This window comes from Cherax quadricarinatus, chromosome 26, assembly GCF_038502225.1.
Source record: "Cherax quadricarinatus isolate ZL_2023a chromosome 26, ASM3850222v1, whole genome shotgun sequence".
Classification (NCBI taxonomy): domain Eukaryota; kingdom Metazoa; phylum Arthropoda; class Malacostraca; order Decapoda; family Parastacidae; genus Cherax; species Cherax quadricarinatus.
Genome location: NC_091317.1, coordinates 200,926 through 228,571, shown reverse-complemented (window position 1 = coordinate 228,571; position 27,646 = coordinate 200,926).

Genomic DNA, 27,646 nt, shown 5'->3' with positions numbered 1-27,646 from the left:
GCCTACTGTGTAGGCGAAACGTTTCGGAATAAAGTTGCCTAACTGTTGCCTATGTGTCTTACCTACCAACCTGTCAGTATTGTGTACCATTTTGATGTTCACAAAGGAGAATGTTGAAGATCAGGAGGAGCTTGAGGTAATCAGTCCCTCAGCCTAAACCGATGTAGTCAGTCCATCAATTTTGAAAAGTATACAGCATATGTGCGAAGAAGTGGCTTAATTAAATACCGAAGGCAGGAGAGATGCAGCAGTGGTAGGTGGTGTCACATCTGTCCAATGTGGAAGTAGGTCATGCCCAAGGGTTAGGCAAATGAAGAATTCCCTGTGTTAAGAACATAAGAATGGAGGAACACTGCAGAAGGCCTACTGGCCCATACAAGGCAGGTCCTTATCAAAACGACCCCTATCCAAAGCTTCCCAAAAATATCCTCCCGTACCCAATGACATCAATCAAACCCAGCCTCTCCCACTCATAAGAACATAAGAACATAAGAATGTAGGAACACTGCAGAAGGCCTACTGGCCCAATCTCTTTTTAAAGCTTCTCAAGGTCCTAGCCTCGATCACCCTACTGGGAAGATTGTTCCACGCATCCACAGCTCTGTTCGAAAACCAGTACTTACCTATGTCCTTTCTAAATCTAAATTTATCCAACTTAAATCCATTATTTCTGATTCATATCTGGTTCGACACCCTCAGTACTTTATTAATATCACATTTGTTTATACCCGTCATCCACTTACACTTCAATGATATCTCCTTCATTCTACGTCTCTCCAGAAAATGGAAATTCAAGGCTCTAAGTCTGTCTTCATAGGGGAGATTCCTTACACAGTAAATAATTTTAGTCATTCTTCTTTGTATGTTCTCCAATGAGTCTATAACTAAACTTATTTACTGTAAGGAATCTCCCGTATGAAGACAGATTTAGAGCCTTGAATCTCCACTCTCTGGAGAGAAGTAGAATGAGGGAGATATCATTGAAGTGTATAAGTGGATGACGGGTATAAGATCCCAAGATGTTGCTGTGTCAGACAGAAATGTAGCGATATTCACCGGCTTAACCAGCTTGGATAAGCTTCCCGGAAGACATCACCAGCTTACCTGGAGTTTACCTGGAGAGGGTTTTGGGGGTCAACGCCCCCGCGACCCGGTCTGAGACCAGGCCTCATGGTGGATCAGGGTCTGATCAACCAGGCCTTGTGGAACAGAACTTTTTACCGTGGCTGCCTGGGACTTTACTCTGTTTCCTATTACCGTTATTCCTTTATCCCGCATTTTGTGTGCTATTACACCATGGTCACACTTGTCAAAAGCTTTTGAAAAGTCTGTGTATACTACATCTGTATTTTCTTTATCCTCTACAGCATCCAGGACCTTGTCATAGTGGTCCAGTAGCTGGGACAGGCAGGAGCGACCTTCTCTAAACCCGTGTTGCCCTGGGTTTTGTAACTGATGGGTATCTAGGTGGTTGGCTATCTTGCTTCTTAGAACCCTCTCAAAGATTTTTATGAGATGGGTTGTTAGCACTATCGGTCTGTAGTTCTTTGTAACTGCTTTACTGCCACCTTTGTGGAGTGGGGCTATGTCTGTTGTTTTTAGTGTGTGGGATGACCCCTCTGTCCATGTTCCCTCTCCATAAAATGCTGAAGGCACGCGATAAGGGCTTCTTGCAATTCTTGATGAACGAGTCTGTGCCTGGGGCAGAGTGCATGGGCATGTCATTAATTGCCTCTTCAAAGTTTTGTGGAGTTAGAATAATATCTGAGATATTTGGGATGACCAAATTTTGGGTTTCATTCATAAAGAATTCATTTGGATTGTTGACCCTCAGAGTGGGCAGTGGTTCGCTGAACACTGAATCATATTGGGACTTTAGTATCTCATTCATTTCTTGGCTGTCATCTGTGTATGTCCCATCCCGCCTAAGCAGGGACCCAATACTGGATGTCGTTTTTCCCTTAGATTTGGCATAAGAGAAGAAGTATTTTGGGTTTTTATCAATTTCCTTCATGACTTTTAGTTCTTCCTGTGATTCTCGTCTCCTATAAGATTCCTGCAGCTTAAAAGTTCGATATTTGCAATTTCATTGACTAGTGCTTCCCTTCATATTTCAGATATATTGACCCCACTCAGCAGCAGTAGCCACACAGAGTGAATATTAAGTAAGACATATGCAACAGTTAGGTATCTTCATTCCAAAACGTTTCGCCTACACAGTAGACTTCTTCAGTCGAGTACAGAGTACAGAGTACATCTCTACTGTTCCTGCATATTTTTCTGTACTCGACTGAAGAAGCCTAGTGTGTAGGCGAAACGTTTCGGAATAAAGATGCCTAACTGTTGCATATGTGTCTTACTTAACAACTTAGCTGCACACCTGAGTTGATGTCGAACCATAAATATTTAAAAGATCCTCAAACTCAAGTCTTCATCAGTTTTTAATCGATTGTATCAACAAACACATTTGCAATGTGTCTTGCATACCAACCTCTCAGTATTGTATACCATTTTGATATTCAGATCTGGTAGCAACACATAATTTCCCTTATGTAGACGAATGGTTCAGAGAACCGACAAGTTGATAAATTAGACACATGTGAAACGCTTGGGTATCTTTAATGAGGAAACGTTACGCCACACAGTGGCTTCATCAGTCCATACAAAGGAGAATGGTGAAGAACAGGAGGAGTTTGAGGTAATCAGTCCCTCAGCCTTGAGTCGATGTGGTCGGTCCATCAATCTTGAATAGAATACAGCATATGTGCGTAGAAGTGGCTTATATACCGTAGGCAGGAGAGGTGCAGCAGTCGTATGTGGTGTCACATTTGCCCAATGTGGAAGTAGGTCGTGCCAAAGGGTTAGACAAGTGAAGAATTCCGTATATTAAGATCCCAAGATGTTGCTGTGTATGGACTGATGAAGCCACTGTGTGGCGAAACGTTTTTTCATTACAGATACTCAAATGATGCACATGTGTCTAATTTATCGGCTTATGGGTTCTCTGAACCATTCATCTACATTCCTGTCTGACACAGCAACATCTTGGGATCTTAATACTTGGGAATTCTTCACTTGTCTAACCCTTGGGCACGACCTACTTCCACATTGGACAAATGTAACACCACCCACGACTGCTGCACCTCTCCTGCCTACGGTATATAAGCCACTTCTACGCACATGCTGTATTCTATTCAAGATTGCTGAACTGACTACATCGACTGAAGGCTGAGGGACTGATTACCTCAAACTCCTCCTGTTCTTCACCATTCTCCTTTGTATGGACTGATGAAGCCACTGTGTGGCAAAACGTTTCCTCATTAAAGATACCCAAGTGTTGCACATGTGCCTAATTCTTCATCAAGTTATGATAGGCACACGTTATCTGGATGCCATATTGTCTTTGACGGCGATATTATCGGAAATAATAATAATAATAAAAATTTTGCACTAGTAACAACCGGGAAGCAATCAGTGGTTAGTATTGCCGCATGACCAATCAGAGCAAACTTAAACAAAGAAGCAGCGGACGTAAACAAAGATCAATGGCTGAATAAGGTTAAACTGTATTAGTTTAAATTAATTTGTGTCAGCTGAACGCTTTTAACGTCAGTAACTTGCCTTGTTATTTGCACAAGAACATGATATCTCACCTGGAAAAATTAATATTGTGCGAATCTAACCGCAATTAATCTCTGAAATCCACAAAGGGGAAACTATTGAGCTATAACAAGCATCGAGATACCCTCTAGGGGGGCAATGATTCTCCTGTCGTCAAGTCTTACCGTAGGAGTGCTATGATAGTGTTTCAGAAACCATGTGTAAAGCATTACCTTTCCCTGAGCTTGTTAGTGCGGTTAGTGATGCTAGCCGCAGGTATTAACCACATGTGAGAAAATGAGAGAGCTGGTTCCCATCCTTCACCCGTGCGAAAGACGGACTATTCTTTTTATATATTGAGAAAGGTATCACTGTCTTCTCATAGTTCCCACACTTTCTCTATTTTTCCTCAAGATACATGACCAGAGATTTACACTTGGTGTAGTGACCCAGTGTGTGACTGTATGTACAGTGACCCAGTGTGTGACTGTATGTACAGTGACCCAGTGTGTGACTGTATGTACAGTGACCCAGTGTGTGATTGTATGTACAGTGACCCAGTGTGTGACTGTATGTACAGTGACCCAGTGTGTGATTGTATGTACAGTGACCCAGTGTGTGACTGTATGTACAGTGACCCAGTGTGTGACTGTATGTACAGTGACCCAGTGTGTGATTGTATGTACAGTGACCTAGTGTGTGATTGTATGTACAGTGACCCAGTGTGTGATTGTATGTACAGTGACCTAGTGTGTGATTGTATGTACAGTGACCCAGTGTGTGACTGTATGTACAGTGACCCAGTGTGTGACTGTTGGTGCAGTGGCTCAGTGTGTGACTGTTGGTGCAGTGACCCAGTGTGTGACTGTTGGTGCAGTGGCACAGTGTGTGACTGTTGGTGCAGTGGCACAGTGTGACTGTATGTACAGAGACAGTGTGTGACTGTCGGCGCAGTGACCCAGTTCATTAATGTGGGTTTAAAGCTTATCGACTATACTATGGTCATTAAGGTTACATGGTAACCTTTACACCAACAGGCAAGAATACTTTATTACCTAAGTGTATATATCCCGTGGACAAGGAAAAAGGAATAATAGAACATAATAATAATAGAACTGATAATAGAGAATAATAAGAAAAAATAGGAAATTCCTGGTTCTTAGAGAATTATCAGGTCTTACAGTGTTGCAAGTGTTACCAGGTCTTACAGTGCTGCAAGTATTACCAGGTCTTACAGTGCTGCAAGTATTACCAGGTCTTACAGTGCTGCAAGTATTACCAGGTCTTACTGTGCTGCAAGTATTACCAGGTCTTACAGTGTTGCAAGTATTACCAGGTCTTACAGTGCTGCAAGTATTACCAGGTCTTACTGTGCTGCAAGTATTACCATGTCTTACAGTGCTGCAAGTGTTACCAGGTCTTACAGTGCTGCAAGTATTACCAGGTCTTACAGTGCTGCAAGTATTACCAGGTCTTACTGTGCTGCAAATATTACCGGGTCTTACAGTGCTGCAAGTATTACCAGGTCTTACAGTGCTGCAAGTATTACCAGGTCTTACAGTGCTGCAAGTATTACCAGGTCTTACAGTGCTGCAAGTATTACCAGGTCTTACAGTGCTGCAAGTATTACCAGGTCTTACAGTGCTGCAAGTATTACCAGGTCTTACAATGCTGCAAGTATTACCGGGTCTTACAGTGCTTCAAGTATCACCAGGTCTTACAGTGCTGCAAGTATTACCAGGTCTTACAGTGCTGCAAGTATTACCAGGTCTTACAGTGCTGCAAGTATTACCAGGTCTTACTGTGCTGCAAATATTACCGGGTCTTACAGTGCTGCAAGTATTACCGGGTCTTACAATGCTGCAAGTATTACCAGGTTTTACAATGCTGCAAGTATTACCGTGTCTTACAGTGGTGCAAGTATTACCAGGTCTTACAGTGCTGCAAGTATTACCAGGTCTTACTGTGCTGCAAATATTACCGAGTCTTACAGTGCTGCAAGTATTACCGGGTCTTACAATGCTGCAAGTATTACCAGGTTTTACAATGCTGCAAGTATTACCGGGTCTTACAGTGCTGCAAGTATTATCAGGTCTTACTGTGCTGCAAGTATGACCGGGTCTTACAGTGCTGCAAGTATTACCAGGTCTTACAGTGCTGCAAGTATTACCGGGTCTTACAGTGCTGCAAGTATTACCAGGTCTTACTGTGCTGCAAGTATTACCGTGTCTTACAGTGCTGCAAGTATTATCAGGTCTTACTGTGCTGCAAGTATTACCAGGTCTTACAGTGCTGCAAGTATTACCAGGTCTTACTGTGCTGCAAATATTACCGGGTCTTACAGTGCTGCAAGTATTACCGGGTCTTACAATGCTGCAAGTATTACCAGGTTTTACAATGCTGCAAGTATTACCGGGTCTTACAGTGCTGCAAGTATTATCAGGTCTTACTGTGCTGCAAGTATTACCGGGTCTTACAGTGCTGCAAGTATTATCAGGTCTTACTGTGCTGCAAGTATTACCGTGTCTTACAGTGCTGCAAGTATTACCAGGTCTTACTGTGCTGCAAGTATTACCGGGTCTTACAGTGCTGCAAGTATTATCAGGTCTTACTGTGCTGCAAGTATTACCGTGTCTTACAGTGCTGCAAGTATTACCAGGTCTTACTGTGCTGCAAGTATTACCGTGAAGTATTACCAGGTCTTACTGTGCTGCAAGTATTACCGGGTCTTACAGTGCTGCAAGTATTATCAGGTCTTACTGTGCTGCAAGTATTACCAGGTCTTACTGTGCTGCAAGTATTACCGGGTCTTACAGTGCTGCAAGTATTACCAGGTCTTACAGTGCTGCAAGTATTACCAGGTCTTACAGTTCTGCAAGTATTACCAGGTCTTACAGTGCTGCAAGTATTACCAGGTCTTACTGTGCTGCAAGTATTACCAGGTCTTACAGTGCTGCAAGTATTACCAGGTCTTACAGTGCTGCAAGTATTACCAGGTCTTACTGTGCTGCAAGTATTACCAGGTCTTACAGTGCTGCAAGTATTACCAGGTCTTACAGTGCTGCAAGTATTCGTACTCGAGGGACTGGTCCCAAATCTGCACACTGCCATAACAACATCCTGAAGTGAGAGATATGGAAGGAAGTGTAAAATAAACCGAGTGAGGAGCAGGGGTGTGGTGGGGACAATAAGGGAACACTGTACCAACATCCGGGGTCCCAGACTATTCAACATCTTACCAGAAGATATAAAAAACACGGCTGGGGCAAGTGTAGATGCCTCCAAAAGGAAACTGGACAAGTATCTTCACCAGGTACCAGATCAACCAAGCTGTGATGAATATGTGGGGCAGCGGGCCTAAAACAGCAACAACCTGGTTGACCAGGCAAGTACCAGTCCACCCTGGCCCGGGCTCTGAGAGTAGTCAGACTCTCGAAGCTGATCAGTTATATCAAAGGTCTTAGCCAACACTAGCTTCTAATAAAGGAATAAATAAGTCTAAAAGAATTATGACTTATCCTGCAGACAATACATTTTCCAAGTACATAGACAGAGTGGCGGGTCGGACAGAATTTCTTTTGTGGACCTGATCTGGCCCGTGGACCTGATCTGGCCCATCTCAATACCGGTTCAGTTCATGGTTGACGGGCCACATGATGTGCCAGAATATATTTGTTTAGCAAGATTAAAAACGCTTTGAGCCTTGTTTATGACTAGTAATGTAGCGTGGACAAGAACGCATGTAGCGTGGACAAGCACGCATGTAGTGTGGACAAGCACGCATGTAGTGTGGACAAGCACGCATGTAGTGTGGACAAGCACGCATGTAGTGTGGACAAGCACGCATGTAGCGTGGACAAGCACGCATGTAGCGTGGACAAGCACGCATGTAGTGTAGACAAGCACGCATGTAGTGTAGACAAGCACGCATGTAGCGTGGACAAGCACGCATGTAGTGTAGACAAGCACGCATGTAGCGTGGACAAGCACGCATGTAGTGTGGACAAGCACGCATGTAGTGTGGACAAGCACGCATGTAGCGTGGACAAGCACGCATGTAGTGTGGACAAGCACGCATGTAGTGTGGACAAGCACGCATGTAGTGTGGACAAGCACGCATGTAGTGTGGACAAGCACGCCTGTAGTGTGGAGAAGCACGCATGTAGCGTGGACAAGCACGCATGTAGCGTGGACAAGCACGCATGTAGTGTAGACAAACACGCATGTAGTGTGGACAAGCATGCATGTAGTGTGGACAAGCACGCATGTAGTGTGCACAAGCACGCATGTAGTGGGACAAGCACGCGTGTAGTGTGCACAAGCACGCATGTAGTGTGGACAAGCACGCATGTAGTGTGGACAAGCACGCATGTAGTGTAGACAAGCACGCATGTAGTGTGGACAAGCACGCATGTAGTGTGGACAAGCACGCATGTAGCGTGGACAAGAACGCATGTAGTGTGGACAAGCACGCATGTAGTGTGGACAAGCGCGCATGTAGCGTGGACAAGCACGCATGTAGTGTGGACAAGCGCGCATGTAGCGTGGACAAGCGCACATGTATTGTGGACAAGCGCGTATGTAGCGTGGACAAGCGCGCATGTAGCGTGGATAAGCGCGCATGTATTGTTGACAAGCGCGCATGTAGCGTGGACAAGCGCGTATATAGCTTGGACAAACGCGCAAGTAGCGTGGATAAGCGCGCATGTAGCGTGGACAAGCGCGCATGTATCGTTGACAAGCGCGCATACATCATGGAAAAGTGCGCATGTATAGTTGACAAGAGCACATGAGGTGTGGACAAGAGCGCATGTAGCGTGGATAAGCGTGCATGTAGCGAGGACACGTGCGCATGTAGTGTGGACAAGCGCACATGCATCGTGGACAAGCGCGCATGTAGCGTGGACAAGCGCACATGTAGCGTGGACAAGCGCGCATGTAGCGTGGACAAGCGCACATGTATCGTGGACAAGCGCGCATGTATCGTGGATAAGCGCACATGTATCGTGGACAAGCGCGCATGTAGCGTGGAAAAGCGCATGTAGCGAGGACAAGCGCGCATGTAGCGAGAAGAAGCGCACATGTAGTGTGAACAAGCGTGCATATAGCTTGGACGAGCGCGCATGTATCGTGGACAAGCGCGCATGTAGTGTGAACAAGCGCGCATGTATCGTGGACAAGCGCGCATGTAGTGTGAACAAGCGCGCATGTAGCGTGGACAAGCGCGCATGTAGCGTGGACAAGCGCACATGTATCGTGGACAAGCGCGCATGTATCGTGGACAAGCGGGCATGTAGTGTGGACAAGCGCGCATGTTTCGTGGACAAGCGCGCATGTATCCTTGACAAGTGCGCATGTATCGTGGACAAGTGCGCATGTAGCGTGGATAAGCGCGCATGTAGCGTGGACAAGCGCGCATGTAGCGTGGACAAGCGCGCATGTAGCGTGGACAAGCGCGCATGTATCGTGGACAAGCGCGCATGTAGCGTGGACAAGCGCGCATGTAGCGTGGACAAGCGCGGATGTATCGTGTGAAAGCGCGCATGTATCCTGGACAAGCGCGCATGTAGCGTGGACTAGCGCGCATGTAGCGTGGACAAGCGCGCATGTAGCGTTTACAAGCACGCATGTAGCGTGGGCAAGCGCGCATGTAGTGTGGACAAGCGCGCATGTAGCGTGGACAAGCGCGTATATAGCGTGGACAAACGCGCATGTAGCGTGGATAAGCGCGCATGTAGCGTAGACAAGCACGCATGTAGTGTGGACAAGCGCGCATGTAGCGTGGACAAGCGCACATGTATCGTGGACAAGCGCGCATGTAGCGTGGACAAGCGCACATGTATCGTGGACAAGCGCGCATGTATCGTGGATAAGCGCACATGTATCGTGGACAAGCGCGCATGTAGCGTGGAAAAGCGCATGTAGCGAGGACAAGCGCGCATGTAGCGAGAAGAAGCGCACATGTAGTGTGAACAAGCGTGCATATAGCTTGGACGAGCGCGCATGTATCGTGGACAAGCGCGCATGTAGTGTGAACAAGCGCGCATGTATCGTGGACAAGCGCGCATGTAGTGTGAACAAGCGCGCATGTAGCGTGGACAAGCGCGCATGTAGCGTGGACAAGCGCACATGTATCGTGGACAAGCGCGCATGTATCGTGGACAAGCGGGCATGTTTCGTGGACAAGCGCGCATGTATCCTTGACAAGTGCGCATGTATCGTGGACAAGTGCGCATGTAGCGTGGATAAGCGCGCATGTAGCGTGGACAAGCGCGCATGTAGCGTGGACAAGCGCGCATGTAGCGTGGACAATGGCGCATGTAGCGTGGACAAGCGCGCATGTAGCGTGGACAAGCGCGCATGTAGCGTGGACAAGCGCGGATGTATCGTGTGCAAGTGCGCATGTATCCTGGACAAGCGCGCATGTAGCGTGGACTAGCGCGCATGTAGCGTGGACAAGCGCGCATGTAGCATTTACAAGCACGCATGTAGTGTGGGCAAGCGCGCATGTATCGTGGACAAGCGCGCATGTTGCGTGGACAAGCGCGCATGTATCGTGGACAAGCGCGCATGTATCCTGGACAAGCGTGCATGTATCATGGAGAAGGGCGCATGTATCGTGGACAAGTGCGCATGTATCGTGGACAAGTGCGCATGTAGCGTGGACAAGCGCGCATGTAGCGTGGACAAGCGGGCATGTATCGTGGACAAGCGCGCATGTAGTGTGGAGAAGCGCACATGTAGCGTGGATAAGGGCGCATGTAGCGTGGACAAGCGCGCATGTAGCGTGGACAAGCGCGCATGTATCGTGGACAAACACGCATGTAGCATGGGCAAGCGCGCATGTATCGTGGAGAAGCATGCATGTAGCGTGGGCAAGCGCGCATGTATCGTGGACAAGCGCGCATGTTGCGTGGACAAGCGCGCATGTAGCGTAGACAAGCGCGCATGTATCGTGGACAAGCACGCATGTAGTGTGAACAAGCACGCGTGTAGCGTGGACAAGCGCGCATGTAGCGTGGACAAGCACGCATGTAGCGTGGACAAGCGCGCATGTAGTGTGGACAAACGCGTATGTAGCGTGGACAAGCACGCATGTATCGTGGACAAGCACGCATGTAGTGTGGACAAGAGCGCATGTAGCGTGGACAAGCGCACATGTAGTGTGGACAAGCGCGTATATAGCGTGGACAAGCGCGCATGTAGCGTGGACAAGCGCGCATGTAGTGTGGACAAGCGCGCATGTAGCGTGGACAAGCGCACATGTATCGTGGACAAGCGCGCATGTAGCGTGGACAAGCGCACATGTATCGTGGACAAGCGCGCATGTATCGTGGATAAGCGCACATGTATCGTGGACAAGTGCGCATGTAGCGTGGAAAAGCGCATGTAGCGAGGACAAGCGCGCATGCAGCGAGAAGAAGCGCACATGTGGTGTGAACAAGCGTGCATATAGCTTGGACGAGCGCGCATGTATCGTGGACAAGCGCGCATGTAGTGTGAACAAGCGCGCATGTAGAGTGGACAAGCGCGCATGTAGCGAGAAGAAGCGCACATGTAGTGTGAACAAGCGTGCATATAGCTTGGACAAGCGCGCATGTATCGTGGACAAGCGCGCATGTAGTGTGAACAAGCGCGCATGTAGCGTGGACAAGCGCGCATGTAGCGTGGACAAGCGCACATGTATCGTGGACAAGCACGCATGTAGCGTGGACAAGCGCGCATGTAGTGTGGACAAGCGGGCATGTAGTGTGGACAAGCGCGCATGTAGTGTGGACAAGCGCGCATGTATCGTGGACAAGCGGGCATGTAGTGTGGACAAGCGTGCATGTAGTGTGGACAAGCGCGCATGTATCGTGGACACGCGGGCATGTAGTGTGGACAAGCGCGCATGTATCGTGGACAAGCGGGCATGTAGTGTGGACAAGCGCGCATGTATCGTGGACAAGCGGGCATGTAGTGTGGACAAGCACGCATGTAGTGTGGACAAGCGCGCATTTAGCGTGGACAAGCGCGCATTTAGCGTGGACAAGCGCGCATGTATCGTGGACAAGCACGCATGTAGTGTGGACAAGCACGCATGTATCGTGGACAAGCACGCATGTAGCGTGGACAAGCGCGCATGTAGTGTGGACAAGCACGCATGTAGCGTGGACAAGCGCGCATGTAGCGTGGACAAGCGCGCATGTAGCGTGGACAAGCGCGCATCTAGCGTGCACAAGCGCGCGTGTAGTGTGGACAAGCGCGCATGTAGCGTGTGCAAGCGCGCATGTATCCTGGACAAGCGTGCATGTAGCGTGGACAAGCGCGCATGTAGCGTGGACAAGCGCGCATGTAGCGTGGACAAGCGCGCATGTAGCGTGGACAAGCGCGCATATGGCGTGGACAAGTGCGCATGTATCGTGTGCAAGCGCGCATGTATCCTGGACAAGCGCGCATGTAGCGTGGACAAGCGCGCATGTAGCGTGGACAAGCGTGCATGTAGCGTGGACAAGCGCGCATCTAGCGTGGACAAGCGCGCATGTATCGTGGACAAGCGGGCATGTAGTGTGGACAAGCGCGCATGTATCGTGGACAAGTGCGCATGTAGCGTGGACAAGCGCGCATGTAGCGTGGACAAGCGCGCATGTAGCGTGGACAAGCGCGCATGTAGCGTGGACAAGCGCGCATGTAGCGTGGACAAGCGCGCATCTAGCGTGGACAAGCGCGCGTGTAGTGTGGACAAGCGCTCATGTAGCGTGGACAAGCGCGCATATAGCGTGGACAAGCGCGCATGTAGCGTGGACAAGCGCGCATGCAGCGTGGACAAGCGCGCATGTATCGTGTGCAAGCGCGCATGTATCCTGGACAAGCGCGCATGTAGCGTGGACTAGCGCGCATGTAGCGTGGACAAGCGCGCATGTAGCGTGGACAAGCGCGCATGTAGCGTGGACAAGCGCGCATGTAGCGTGGACAAGCGCGCATATGGCGTGGACAAGCGCGCATGTATCGTGTGCAAGCCCGCATGTATCGTTGACAAGCGCCCATGTAGTATGAACAAGCACGCATGTAGCGTGGACAAGCGCGCATGTAGCGTGGACAAGCGCGCGTGTAGTGTGAACAAGCACGCATGTAGCGTGGACATGCGTGCATGTAGTGTGAACAAGCACGCATGTAGCGTGGACCAGCGCGCATGTATCGTGGACAAGCGCGCATGTTGCGTGGACAAGCGCGCATGTATCCTGGACAAGCGCGCATGTATCATGGACAAGGGCGCATGTATCGTGGACAAGTGCGCATGTATCGTGGACAAGTGCGCATGTAGCGTGGACAAGCATGCATGTAGCGTGGGCAAGCGCGCATGTATCGTGGACAAGCGCGCATGTTGCGTGGACAAGCGCGCATGTAGCGTAGACAAGCGCGCATGTATCGTGGACAAGCACGCATGTAGTGTGAACAAGCACGCGTGTAGCGTGGACAAGCGCGCATGTAGCGTGGACAAGCGCGCATGTATCGTGGACAAGCACGCATGTAGCATGGGCAAGCGCGCATGTATCATGGACAAGCATGCATGTAGTGTGAACAAGCACGCGTGTAGTGTGGACAAGCGCGCATGTAGCGTGGACAAGCACGCATGTAGCGTGGACAAGCGCGCATGTAGTGTGGACAAACGCGTATGTAGGGTGGGCAAGCACGCATGTATCGTGGACAAGCACGCATGTAGTGTGGACAAGAGCGCATGTAGCGTGGACAAGCGCACATGTAGTGTGGACAAGCGCGTATATAGCGTGGACAAGCGCGCATGTAGCGTGGACAAGCGCGCATGTAGTGTGGACAAGCGCGCATGTAGCGTGGACAAGCGCGTATATAGCGTGGACAAGCGCGCATGTAGCGTGGATAAGCGCGCATGTAGCGTGGACAAGCGCGCATGTATCGTTGACAAGCGCGCATACATCATGGAAAAGTGCGCATGTATCGTTGACAAGAGCGCATGTAGTGTGGACAAGAGCGCATGTAGCGTGGATAAGTGCGCATGTAGCGTGGACAAGTGCGCATGCAGTGTGGACAAGCGCGCATGTATCGTGGACAAGCGCGCACGTAGCGTGGATAAGCGCGCATGTAGCGTGGACAAGCACGCATGTAGTGTGGACAAGCGCGCATGTAGCGTGGACAAGCGCACATGTATCGTGGACAAGCGCGCATGTAGCGTGGACAAGCGCACATGTATCGTGGACAAGCGCGCATGTATCGTGGATAAGCGCACATGTATCGTGGACAAGCGCGCATGTAGCGTGGAAAAGCGCATGTAGCGAGGACAAGCGCGCATGCAGCGAGAAGAAGCGCACATGTGGTGTGAACAAGCGTGCATATAGCTTGGACAAGCGCGCATGTATCGTGGACAAGCGCGCATGTAGTGTGAACAAGCGCGCATATATCGTGAACAATCGCGCATGTAGTGTGAACAAGCGCGCATGTAGCGTGGACAAGCGCGCATGTAGCGTGGACAAGCGTACATGTATCGTGGACAAGCGCACATGTAGTGTGGACAAGCGCGCATGTATCGTGGACAAGCGGGCATGTAGTGTGGACAAGCGCGCATGTATCGTGGACAAGTGCGCATGTAGCGTGGACAAGCGCGCATGTAGCGTGCACAAGCGCGCATGTAGCGTGGACAAGCGTGCATGTAGCGTGGACAAGCGCGCGTGTAGTGTGGACAAGCGCGCATATAGCGTGGACAAGCGCGCATATAGCGTGGACAAGCGCGCATGTAGCTTGGACAAGCGCGCATGCAGCGTGGACAAGCGCGCATGTATCGTGTGCAAGCGCGCATGTATCCTGGACAAGCGCGCATGTAGCGTGGACTAGCGCACATGTAGCGTGGACAAGCGCGCATGTAGCGTGGACAAGCGCGCATGTGGCGTGGACAAGCGCGCATGTATCGTGTGCAAGCGCGCATGTATCCTGGACAAGCGCGCATGTAGCGTGGACTAGCGCGCATGTAGCGTGGACAAGCGCGCATGTAGCGTGGACGAGCGCGCATGTAGCGTGGACAAGCGCGCATGTAGCGTGGACAAGCGTGCATGTATCGTGGACAAGCACGCATGTAGCGTGGGCAAGCGCGCATGTATCGTGGACAAGCGCGCATGTTGCGTGGACAAGCGCGCATGTATCGTGGACAAGCGCGCATGTATCCTGGACAAGCGCGCATGTATCCTGGACAAGCGTGCATGTATCATGGACAAGGGCGCATGTATCGTGGACAAGTGCGCATGTATCGTGGACAAGTGCGCATGTTGCGTGGAGAAGCGCATATGTATCGTGGACAAGCACGCATGTAGCATGGGCAAGCGCGCATGTATCGTGGACAAGCATGCATGTAGCGTGGGCAAGCGCGCATGTATCGTGGACAAGCGCGCATGTTGCGTGGACAAGCGCGCATGTAGCGTAGACAAGCGCGCATGTATCGTGGACAAGCACGCATGTAGTGTGAACAAGCACGCATGTAGCGTGGACAAGCGCGCATGTAGCGTGGACAAGCACGCATGTAGCGTGGACAAGCGCGCATGTAGTGTGGACAAACGCGTATGTAGCGTGGACAAGCACGCATGTATCGTGGACAAGCACGCATGTAGTGTGGACAAGCGCGCATGTAGCGTGGACAAGCGCACATGTAGTGTGGACAAGCGCGTATATAGCGTGGACAAGCGCGCATCTAGCGTGGACAAGCGCGCATGTAGTGTGGACAAGCGCGCATGAAGCGTGGACAAGCGCGCATGAAGCGTGGACAAGCGCGCATGTAGCCTGGACAAGCGCGCATGTAGCGTGGACAAGCGCGCATGTATCGTGTGCAAGCGCGCATGTATCCTGGACAAGCGCGCATGTAACGTGGACTAGCGCGCATGTAGCGTGGACAAGCGCGCATGTAGCGTGGACAAGCGCGCATGTAGCGTGAACAAGCGCGCATGTATCGTGGACAAGCACGCATGTAGCGTGGGCAAGCGCGCATGTATCGTGGACAAGCACGCATGTTGCGTGGGCAAGCGCGCATGTATCGTGGACAAGCGCGCATGTATCCTGGACAAGCGTGCATGTATCATGGACAAGGGCGCATGTATCGTGGACAAGTGCGCATGTATCGTGGACAAGTGCGCATGTAGCGTGGACAAGCGCGCCTGTAGCGTGGACAAGCGCGCATGTATCGTGGACAAGCGCGCATGTAGTGTGGAGAAGCGCACATGTAGCGTGGATAAGCGCGCACGTAGCGTGGACAAGCGCGCATGTAGCGTGGACAAGCGCGCATGTATCGTGGACAAGCACGCATGTAGCATGGGCAAGCGCGCATGTATCGTGGACAAGCATGCATGTAGCGTGGGCAAGCGCGCATGTATCGTGGACAAGCGCGCATGTTGCGTGGACAAGCGCACATGTAGCGTAGACAAGCGCGCATGTATCGTGGACAAGCACGCATGTAGTGTGAACAAGCACGCATGTAGCGTGGACAAGGGCGCATGTAGTGTGGACAAACGCGTATGTAGCGTGGACAAGCACGCATGTAGCGTGGATGTAGCCTGGACAAGCTCGCATGTAGCGTGGACAAGCACGCATGTAGCGTGGACAAGCGCGCATGTAGCGTGGACAAGCGCGCATGTAGCGTGGACAAGCGCGTATGTATCGTGGACAAGCACGCATGTAGCGGGGACAAGCACGCATGTAGCGTGGACAAGCGCGCATGTAGCGGGGACAAGCAGGCATATAGCGTTGGCACACGCAAATATAGCTACGTACTATGTAGGATCATGTTAGCTTCACTCTGTAAAGACGATACATCTTGTGCTTCACACAGTCATACAACCTGAGCGCATGCGGCTCAGGTCCTGCAGACGGCTGAACTCTGGTACAGTGACTCTCTAAGGTGGTGGACTTGGACCGCTCTCTAGGTGCCAACTTGTGGGTGGGGGACATCAAGGAGGGAGATAAATTTATAGTTTAATATGCTAGTGACTGTCGGATGTGAGTGATGAAGGTGACTTACCAGTTCGTTAAGTTTTAACTCAAGAGGGAATACTGACGTTGTTTATGTTCAAGGGTGATCAGTTACAAGGTGTCCAGTGTTGTTTATGTTGCAAGGGGGATCAATGTTGTTTATGTTGCAAGGGTGATCAACGTTCTTTATGTTGCAACATGATCAATGTTGTTTATGTTGCAAGATGATCAACGTTGTTCATGTTGCAAGAGTGATCAGTGTTTTTATGTTGCAAGTGTGATCAATGTTGTTTATGTTGCAGGAGTGATCAATTTTGTTTATGTTACAAGGGAAATCAATGTTTATGTTGCTACGGTGATTAATGTTGGTTATGTTGCAGGGGTTATTAATGTTGTTTATATTGTAGGGGTTATTATTGTTGCAAGGGTGATCAACGTTGTTTAGGTTACATCTTACAGAGTCATCATGACAAATACCAACTACTGATCATAAGTGTTACTCCTCCCGAGAGAGAGTTTAACTCTGAGCAGTGATTGCTGAGCAGTGACTCTGCTGAGCAGTGACTCAGGTGAGCAGTGACTCAGCTGAGCAGTGATCTGCTGAGCAGTGATCTGCTGAGCAGTGACTGCTGAGCAGTGACTCTGCTGAGCAGTGACTTCGCTGAACGGTGTCAGTTAGTGGATTGCAGTGATCCACGGTCCACCACTGCAAAGAGCTGACCTAATCTACGTTCTTGCCTTGACTGATATGCATAAATACACACACACACACACACACACACACACACTCTCACACACACACACACACACACACACACACACACACACACTCTCACACACACACACTAACCTAACACACAGAATTACATAAGTTTTCCATTTTGAGGCAATCAAAATAAAAAAAAAAACATGGGTTGCTAGAGAGCAGGAAGGAAAACCAAGGGACAGGAGGATGAATATGCAAAGGAAGATTGGGCAGCAGAGCTCAGAAAAAGGGAACATGAATGGGAAAAGAAACTAGAAGAACTTAGCATGAGAATGGAAGAGAGGATAGATATGGAAAGCAAGAAGTGGGAGATGTAAGTCATAGCAGCAGAGGCTAGGATACAGAGATTAGAAGAGGAACTGAAAAATCTTAAACATCCTAAAGAACTAAAGAACATTTTGGGAATGACATCAGAGACTGCTACCTCAGCCACAAATAAGGGGACTGTAGGGAAAGGAGCAAAACTGCATGTAGAAGCTCTAGCCAAGTTATATGTGGAGGCCCAAACAGACCACAGCAGAGCCCAGGGAAAGCCGAGAAGGGAAAATGACAGGCCACTGAGCCCAAGTACAATAAATAGTGAAACTGAAGAAAGGAAAGCTACAATGGAGGAAACAAAATTGAATGAGTGGATACACAAGGATACGCAGTGGGAGAATGAAAGGGAGAGGTCAATCTTTGTGTATGGGCTCTAGGAAGTTGAAGGGGAAACATATGATGCAAGAAAACAAGGGAAAAAAAAGCAATTGAAAGCATCATAAAACCAATAGGAGAAGATGACATGACCCAGCTGGAAATTTTTCGGAGAATAGGGGGGTTTGCAAAAAGAAGAACCCGGCCAGTGAAAGTGTCTTTCAAGGCAGAATCGACTCGGAACAGAATCCTGCAGGAGAAAGCAAGACTAAGGGACATGCTGGCATACAGGAAGGTGTTACATCGACCCCGACAGAACACAAGAAGAAAGGCAGAAGTGTGTGATGAATGGTTTGTCTCAATCTTCAAGAAAGGCAGAAACTGAGAGAGATGGTACAAAGGCGAAAGGAGAAAAGAGAGGGGATGGAGGAGACAGACAGGAGATCCCAGACCCAATAAGAAGATCAAATACAGCCTCCCTCACAACTTCCTATAGAAGTCCCCCAACCAGGTCAACCCCAGTGCAACCAAACATTCTAAACCAAAACACCCATGCCATATCCAATGCCCCCACCCACTGCATTACAAACTCCACCCCCACAGCAACCACCCTTAGTTCCTTATCAGGTCTCCCACTTCACCAACCCCAATGTACCCCCGAGACCACAGTCTTAGAAAAGAAGTTGAAGGTGTGGTATACAAATGCAGATGGAATAACAAATAAGTGTGAGGAGTGGCATGAAAGAATCAAGGAGACAACCCCAGACATAATAGCACTCACAGAAACAAAACTCACCAGAATGATAACAGATGCAATCTTTCCACCCAGATATAAAATCCTCAGGAAAGACAGAGGGAGGAGAGGGGGAGGAGGAGTTGCACTGCTTATTAAAAACCAGTGGGGTTTTGAGAAAATGGAAGGAATGGATGGCACGGGCGAAAGGGACTACTTAGTAGGAACAATCCAGTCCGAGGGACATAAGGTGATAATTGCAGTAATTTACAAACCACCACAGAACTGCAGGAGGCCAAGAGAAGAATACGATGAGAGCAACAGAGCAATGGTCGACACACTAGCCGAGGTGGCCAGAAGAGCACACATGAGGGGAGCAAAGTTACTAGTTATGGGTGATTTAAATCACAAGGAGATTGACTGGGGAAACCTGGAGCCCCATGGGGGTCCCGAAACATGGAGAGCCAAGATGATGGATGTGGTACTGGAAAACCTCATGCATCAACATGTTAGAGACACTACCAGAGAGGTGAGGATGATCCAGCAAGACTGGACCTTGTATTCACCTTGAGTAGTTCAGACATCGAGGATATCATGTATGAAAGGCCCTTAGGAGCTAGTGATCATGTGGTTCTGTGCTTTGACTACATAGTTGAGCTTCAAGTGGAGAGAGCAGCAGGAATAGGATGGGAAAAACCAACCTACAAAAGGGGGAACTACTTAGGCATGAAGAACTTCCTGCAAGACATTCAGTGGGAGAGGGAACTGACAGGAAAACCAGTACAAGAAATGATGGACTATGTGACAACAAAATGCAAGGAGGCAGAGGAGAGGTTTGTTCCCAAAAGAATCAGAAATAATGGGAAGAACAGAACGAGTCCTTGGTTCACCCAAAGGTGTAGGGAGGCAAAAACTAGGTGTACTAGAGAATGGAAAAGGTACAGAAGACAGAGAACTCAGGAAAATAATGAGATTAGCCGAAGAGCCAGAAACGAATATGCACAGATAAGAAGGGAGGCTCAGCGACAGTATGAAAATGACATAGCATCGAGAGTCAAGTCTGGCCCGAAGCTGTTGTATAGCCACATCAGGATGAAAACAACAGTCAAGGACCAGGTAATCAGACTGAGGAAGGGTGATGGGGAGTTCACAAGAAACGACCGAGAGGTATGTGAGGAGCTCAACACGAGATTTAAAGAAGTATTTACAGTGGAAACCAGTAGGACTCCAGGAAATCAGAACAGGGGGGTACACCAAGAAGTGCTGGATGAGGTACACATAACCAAGGAGGAGGTGAAGAAGCTATGTGAACTTGACACCTCAAAGGCGGTGGGACCAGACAACATCTCTCCATGGGTCCTTAGAGAGGGAGCAGAGATGCTGTGTGCCATTAACAAAGATCTTCAACACATCCATTGAAACTGGGCAACACCCTGAGGTATGGAAAACGGCAAATGTAGTCCCAATTTTTAAAAAGGGAGACAGACATGAGGCATTAAACTACAGACCTATGTCACTAACGTATATAGTATGCAAGGTCATGGAGAAGATCATCAGGAGGAGAGTGGTGGAGCACCTGGAAAGAAACAAGTGTATAATCGACAACCAGCACGGTTTCAGGGAAGGAAAATCCTGTGTCACAAACCTACTGGAGTTTTATGACAAGGTGTCCCTCACAACACTCAACCAAAGACTGACCCTCACAACACTCAACCAAAGACTGACCCTCACAACACTCTACCAAAGACTGATCTTCACAACACTCTACCAAAGACTGACCCTCACAACACTCTACCAAAGACTGACCCTCACAACACTCTACCAAAGACTGACCCTCACAACACTCTACCAAAGACTGACCCTCACAACACTCTACCAAAGACTGACCCTCACAACACTCTACCAAAGACTGACCCTCACAACACTCTACCAAAGACTGACCCTCACAACACTCTACCAAAGACTGATCTTCTCAACACTCTACCAAAGACTGACCCTCACAACACTCTACCAAAGACTGATCTTCTCAACACTCAACCAAAGACTGACCCTCACAACACTCTACCAAAGACTGACCCTCACAACACTCTACCGAAGACTGATCTTCTCAACACTCTACCAAAGACTGACCCTCACAACACTCTACCAAAGACTGACCCTCACAACACTCTACCAAAGACTGACCCTCACAACACTCCACCAAAGACTGACCCTCACAACACTCCACCAAAGACTGACCCTCACAACACTCTACCAAAGACTGACCCTCACAACACTCCACCAAAGACTGACCCTCACAACACTCTACCAAAGACTGACCCTCACAACACTCTACCAAAGACTGACCCTCACAACACTCTACCAAAGACTGACCCTCACAACACTCTACCAAAGACTGACCCTCACAACACTCTACCAAAGACTGACCCTCACAACACTCTACCAAAGACTGACCCTCACAACACTCTACCAAAGACTGACCCTCACAACACTCTACCAAAGACTGATCCTCACAACACTCTACCAAAGACTGATCCTCAGAACACTCTACCAAAGACTGACCCTCACAACACTCTACCAAAGACTGACCCTCACAACACTCTACCAAAGACTGAACCTCACAACACTCTACCAAAGACTGACCCTCACAACACTCTACCAAAGACTGACCCTCACAACCTCTACCAAAGACTGATCTTCACAACACTCTACCAAAGACTGACCCTCACAACACTCTTCCAAAGACTGACCCTCACAACACTCTACCAAAGACTGATCCTCACAACACTACCAAAGACTGATCCTCACAACACTACCAAAGACTGTTCCTCACAGCACTCTACCAAAGACTGATCCTCACAGCACTCTACCAAAGACTGATCCTCACAGCACTCTTCCAAAGACTGATCCTCACAACACTCTACCAAAGACTGATCTTCACAGCACTCTACCAAAGACTGATCTTCACAGCACTCTACCAAAGACTGACCCTCACAGCACTCTTCCAAAGACTGATCTTCACAGCACTCTACCAAAGACTGACCCTCACAACACTCAACCAAAGACTGACCCTCACAACACTCTACCAAAGACTGACCCTCACAACACTCTACCAAAGACTGATCTTCACAGCACTCTACCAAAGACTGACCCTCACAACACTCAACCAAAGACTGACCCTCACAACACTCTACCGAAGACTGATCTTCTCAACACTCTACCAAAGACTGACCCTCACAACACTCTACCAAAGACTGACCCTCACAACACTCTACCAAAGACTGACCCTCACAACACTCAACCAAAGACTGACCCTCACAACACTCTACCGAAGACTGATCTTCTCAACACTCTACCAAAGACTGACCCTCACAACACTCTACCAAAGACTGACCCTCACAACACTCTACCAAAGACTGACCCTCACAACACTCTACCAAAGACTGACCCTCACAACACTCTACCGAAGACTGATCTTCTCAACACTCTACCAAAGACTGACCCTCACAACACTCTACCAAAGACTGACCCTCACAACACTCTACCAAAGACTGACCCTCACAATACTCTACCAAAGACTGACCCTCAAAACACTCTACCAAAGACTGATCTTCACAACACTCTACCAAAGACTGACCCTCACAACACTCTACCAAAGACTGACCCTCACAACACTCTACCAAAGACTGATCTTCACAACACTCTACCAAAGACTGACCCTCACAACACTCTACCAAAGACTGACCCTCACAACACTCTACCAAAGACTGATCCTCACAACACTACCAAAGACTGATCCTCACAACACTACCAAAGACTGATCCTCACAGCACTCTACCAAAGACTGATCCTCACAGCACTCTACCAAAGACTGATCCTCACAGCACTCTTCCAAAGACTGATCCTCACAACACTCTACCAAAGACTGATCCTCACAGCACTCTACCAAAGACTGATCCTCACAACACTCTACCAAAGACTGATCCTCACAGCACTCTTCCAAAGACTGATCCTCACAACACTCTACCAAAGACTGATCCTCACAACACTCTACCAAAGACTGATCCTCACAGCACTCTTCCAAAGACTGATCCTCACAACACTCTACCAAAGACTGATCCTCACAACACTCTACCAAAGACTGATCCTCATAACACTCTACCAAAGACTGATCCTCACAGGACTCTACCAAAGACCGATCCTCATAACACTCTGCCAAAGACTGATCCTCACAGCACTCTACCAAAGACTGATCCTCATAACACTCTACCAAAGACTGATCCTCACAGCACTCTACCAAAGACTGATCCTCACAGCACTCTACCAAAGACTGATCCTCATAACACTCTACCAAAGACTGATCCTCACAGCACTCTACCAAAGACTGATCCTCACAGCACTCTACCAAAGACTGATCCTCATAACACTCTGCCAAAGACTGATCCTCACAGCACTCTACCAAAGACTGATCCTCATAACACTCTTCCAAAGAATGATCCTCACAACAGTCTACCAAAGACTGATCCTCACAACACTCTACCAAAGAGTGATCCTCACAGCACTCCACCAAAGACTGATCCTCACAGCACTCTACCAAAGACTGATCCTCACAACACTACCAAAGACTGATCCTCACAACACTACCAAAGAGTGATCTTCACAGCACTACCAAAGACAGATCTTCTCAGCACTCTCCCAAAGACTGATCCTCACAACACTCTAAAGACTGATCCTCACAGCACTCCACCAAAGACTGATCCTCACAACACTCTACCAAAGACTGATCCTCACAGTACTCCACCAAAGACTGATCCTCACAACACTCTATCAAAGACTGATCCTCACAGCACTCCACCAAAGACTGATCCTCACAACACTCTATCAAAGACTGATCCTCACAACACTCTATCAAAGACTGATCCTCACAGCACTCCACCAAAGACTGATCCTCACAACACTCTATCAAAGACTGATCCTCACAACACTCTATCAAAGACTGATCCTCACAGCACTCCACCAAAGACTGATCCTCACAACACTCTACCAAAGACTGATCCTCACCGTACTCCACCAAAGACTAATCTTCACAACACTCTATCAAAGACTGATCCTCACAGCACTCCACCAAAGACTGATCTTCACAACACTCTATCAAAGACTGATCCTCACAGCACTCCACCAAAGACTGATCTTCACAACACTCTATCAAAGACTGATCCTCACAGCACTCCACCAAAGACTGATCCTCACAGCACTCCACCAAAGACTGGAGGCTGTAAAGTATTATTCGGTTCCTGAGGAAAGGAAGTTTACCTAATTTTATCATACGGGAGGGGCAATTTCAAACCCTTGGATCAAGAACCTTCACCAGCATCAAGACACCTACATCGAAAGTTTTCCAGTCTCATCCCAGAAATTCTTCGTTTCAACCTTCAAAATCCTCGAGAAACCTGTTAAAACTGTGCATTCATCTTTTAGATCACTACAAAGTGAAGGTGTAGCTACGTAGATGCCTCGATCCCTGGAGGTATACGATGACTGGTACAAGGTGAAGGTGTAGCCACGTAGATGCCTCGATCCCTGGAGGTATACGATACTGGTACAAGGTGAAGGTGTAGCCACGTAGATGCCTCGATCCCTGGAGGTATATGATACTGGTACAAGGTGAAGGTGTAGCCACGTAGATGCCTCGATCCCTGGAGGTATACGATACTGGTACAAGGTGAAGGTGTAGCCACGTAGATGCCTCGATCCCTGGAGGTATATGATACTGGTACAAGGTGAAGGTGTAGCCACGTAGATGCCTCGATCCCTGGAGGTATACGATACTGGTACAAGGTGAAGGTGTAGCCACGTAGATGCCTCGATCCCTGGAGGTATATGATACTGGTACAAGGTGAAGGTGTAGCCACGTAGATGCCTCGATCCCTGGAGGTATACGATACTGGTACAAGGTGAAGGTGTAGCCACGTAGATGCCTCGATCCCTGGAGGTATATGATACTGGTACAAGGTGAAGGTGTAGCCACGTAGATGCCTCGATCCCTGGAGGTATACGATACTGGTACAAGGTGAAGGTGTAGCCACGTAGATGCCTCGATCCCTGGAGGCATACGATACTGGTACAAGGTGAAGGTGTAGCCACGTAGATGCCTCGATCCCTGGAGGTATATGATACTGGTACAAGGTGAAGGTGTAGCCACGTAGATGCCTCGATCCCTGGAGGTATATGATACTGGTACAAGGTGAAGGTGTAGCCACGTAGATGCCTCGATCCCTGGAGGTATATGATACTGGTACAAGGTGAAGGTGTAGCCACGTAGATGCCTCGATCCCTGGAGGTATACGATACTGGTACAAGGTGAAGGTGTAGCCACGTAGATGCCTCGATCCCTGGAGGTATACGATACTGGTACAAGGTGAAGGTGTAGCCACGTAGATGCCTCGATCCCTGGAGGTATACGATACTGGTACAAGGTGAAGGTGTAGCCACGTAGATGCCTCGATCCCTGGAGGTATACGATACTGGTACAAGGTGAAGGTGTAGCCACGTAGATGCCTCGATCCCTGGAGGTATATGATACTGGTACAAGGTGAAGGTGTAGCCACGTAGATGCCTCGATCCCTGGAGGTATACGATACTGGTACAAGGTGAAGGTGTAGCCACGTAGATGCCTCGATCCCTGGAGGTATACGATACTGGTACAAGGTGAAGGTGTAGCCACGTAGATGCCTCGATCCCTGGAGGTATACGATACTGGTACAAGGTGAAGGTGTAGCCACGTAGATACCTCGATCCCTGGAGGTATACGATACTGGTACAAGTTGAAGGTGTAGCCACGTAGATGCCTCGATCCCTGGAGGTATACGATGACTGGTACAAGGTGAAGGTGTAGCCACGTAGATGCCTCGATCCCTGGAGGTATACGATGACTGGTACAAGGTGAAGGTGTAGCCAGTTAGGCGCTTCATTCACATTGCTGTGGATTAATATGTAAAGCTTTTTACACTCGGATAAAAACGGAACCAGTTCACATAAACTAAATAATGCAGAATTTATTGAATTTAGACCTGAAAGTCTTGATAATTTAGGCTTCTAAATATCAGAGATCAATAATACTTTTGCTAAGGTACGGTACACTATAAAAGATATTTGTTATAAACCGGTTTAAAAAGAAAAGAAACAAGCACAGGAGACATGTTCCAGCAATGCATGAAGAATAAGTGAAGGAAAAATATGTATATAAGTGAAAATTGTTAAACTGAGATACCAGATTTGATAACTTAAACTGGATATAAATAAAGTTCTGAAAATGAGCAGCGAAAACACAACTTACAATATTGGATTTGTAAATTTATATGCAATAATTGTGAACAAGCGATACAAGATACAAAATAATCACGGGAGAAGTTGAATGGTGCGTCTGAACCTTCTGTGTTGCAATCAGCATGTCATCAGGAGCTTGCTGTGTTACAGAAATGAGTAAAAAGTCCATGTAGATTCGTTCAAGGGAACGACTCGATATATATATATATATATATATATATATATATATATATATATATATATATATATATATATATATATATATATATATATATATATATATATATATATATATATATATATATATATATATATATATATATATATATATATATATATATATATATATATATATATATATATATATATATATATATATATATATATATTTATATATATATATATATATATATATATATATATATATATATATATTTATATATATATATATATATATATATATATATATATATATATATATATATATATGTCGTGCCGAATAGGCAGAACTTGCCATCTTGGCTTAAATAGCAACGCTCATCTTGCCATATAGGACAAGTGAAAATTTGTTTATGCAATAATTTCGCCAAAATCTTTCTGAACCTAACGAAAAAAATTTATTTCACTGTGTTCGTTTATTATTAAATTATTGTAAACAAATCTAAAATATATTAAGTTGGGTTAGGCTAATATAAATTGTTCTTGTTATAATAAGGTTAGGTAAGTTTTCTAAGATTCTACTGGTGCAAAATTATAAATTTTTACATTAACAATAATGAAAAAAATATATCTTTAAACGTATAAGTGAAAATTTCAGAAAAGACTTAATTTTAAATGAGTTCTTGCTAACTGACCAGTTTTACATATTCGGCACGATATATATATATATATATATATATATATATATATATATATATATATATATATATATATATATATATACGCGCAAGGAATTCGCAAGAGCAGGTGAAATATACACAAACACTGATCTCTGGCTGAAGGAGACTCGAACCTACGAACCTTGGAACAAGGTACGCAGTGCTATACCAATCTCACCACACTGGACCAATGCATTCCTCTGAGGAAAAACACCTGTACTAAAAGATTAAAACTGACTAGAAGAGTGATGTATTCTCCAGGTGATGCGCGGGCTCCAAGTTTTATAAAATAAAAAGTGTTTTGACTAATTCGCCCACACACAAACTCACCTTAATGGGTATTATCATGCCATTAAGATGCTTCACCCATTAAATAAAGGTGGACTTAAATATTTTTACATGACTTAATGGAAATCAAAACACCACACTATTTTACACGTAACATCGGCATATGTGCACTTGCTTACACACTGGAATATCCTTCTCCTTCGACGTCTAATTAGGAAACAATTTTTTTTGAACGTTTAAAGCTAGGCAGCTGGAGGTTTTGGAAGTTATCCCAGACATTCCAGGATGCTGGGAATGGGTTCCAACAACTTTGTTCACAAGGTACTTACACATTCCAATTATATTAGAATCTTGCACTAGTTACCGTATACCAACCCTAAAAAAGATTGAAGCCGATCCTAGGAGGCGTTCTCGTGTTATGAGTAAAAGAAAAGCAAAAAGATCAAGGAAGAAAGAGAG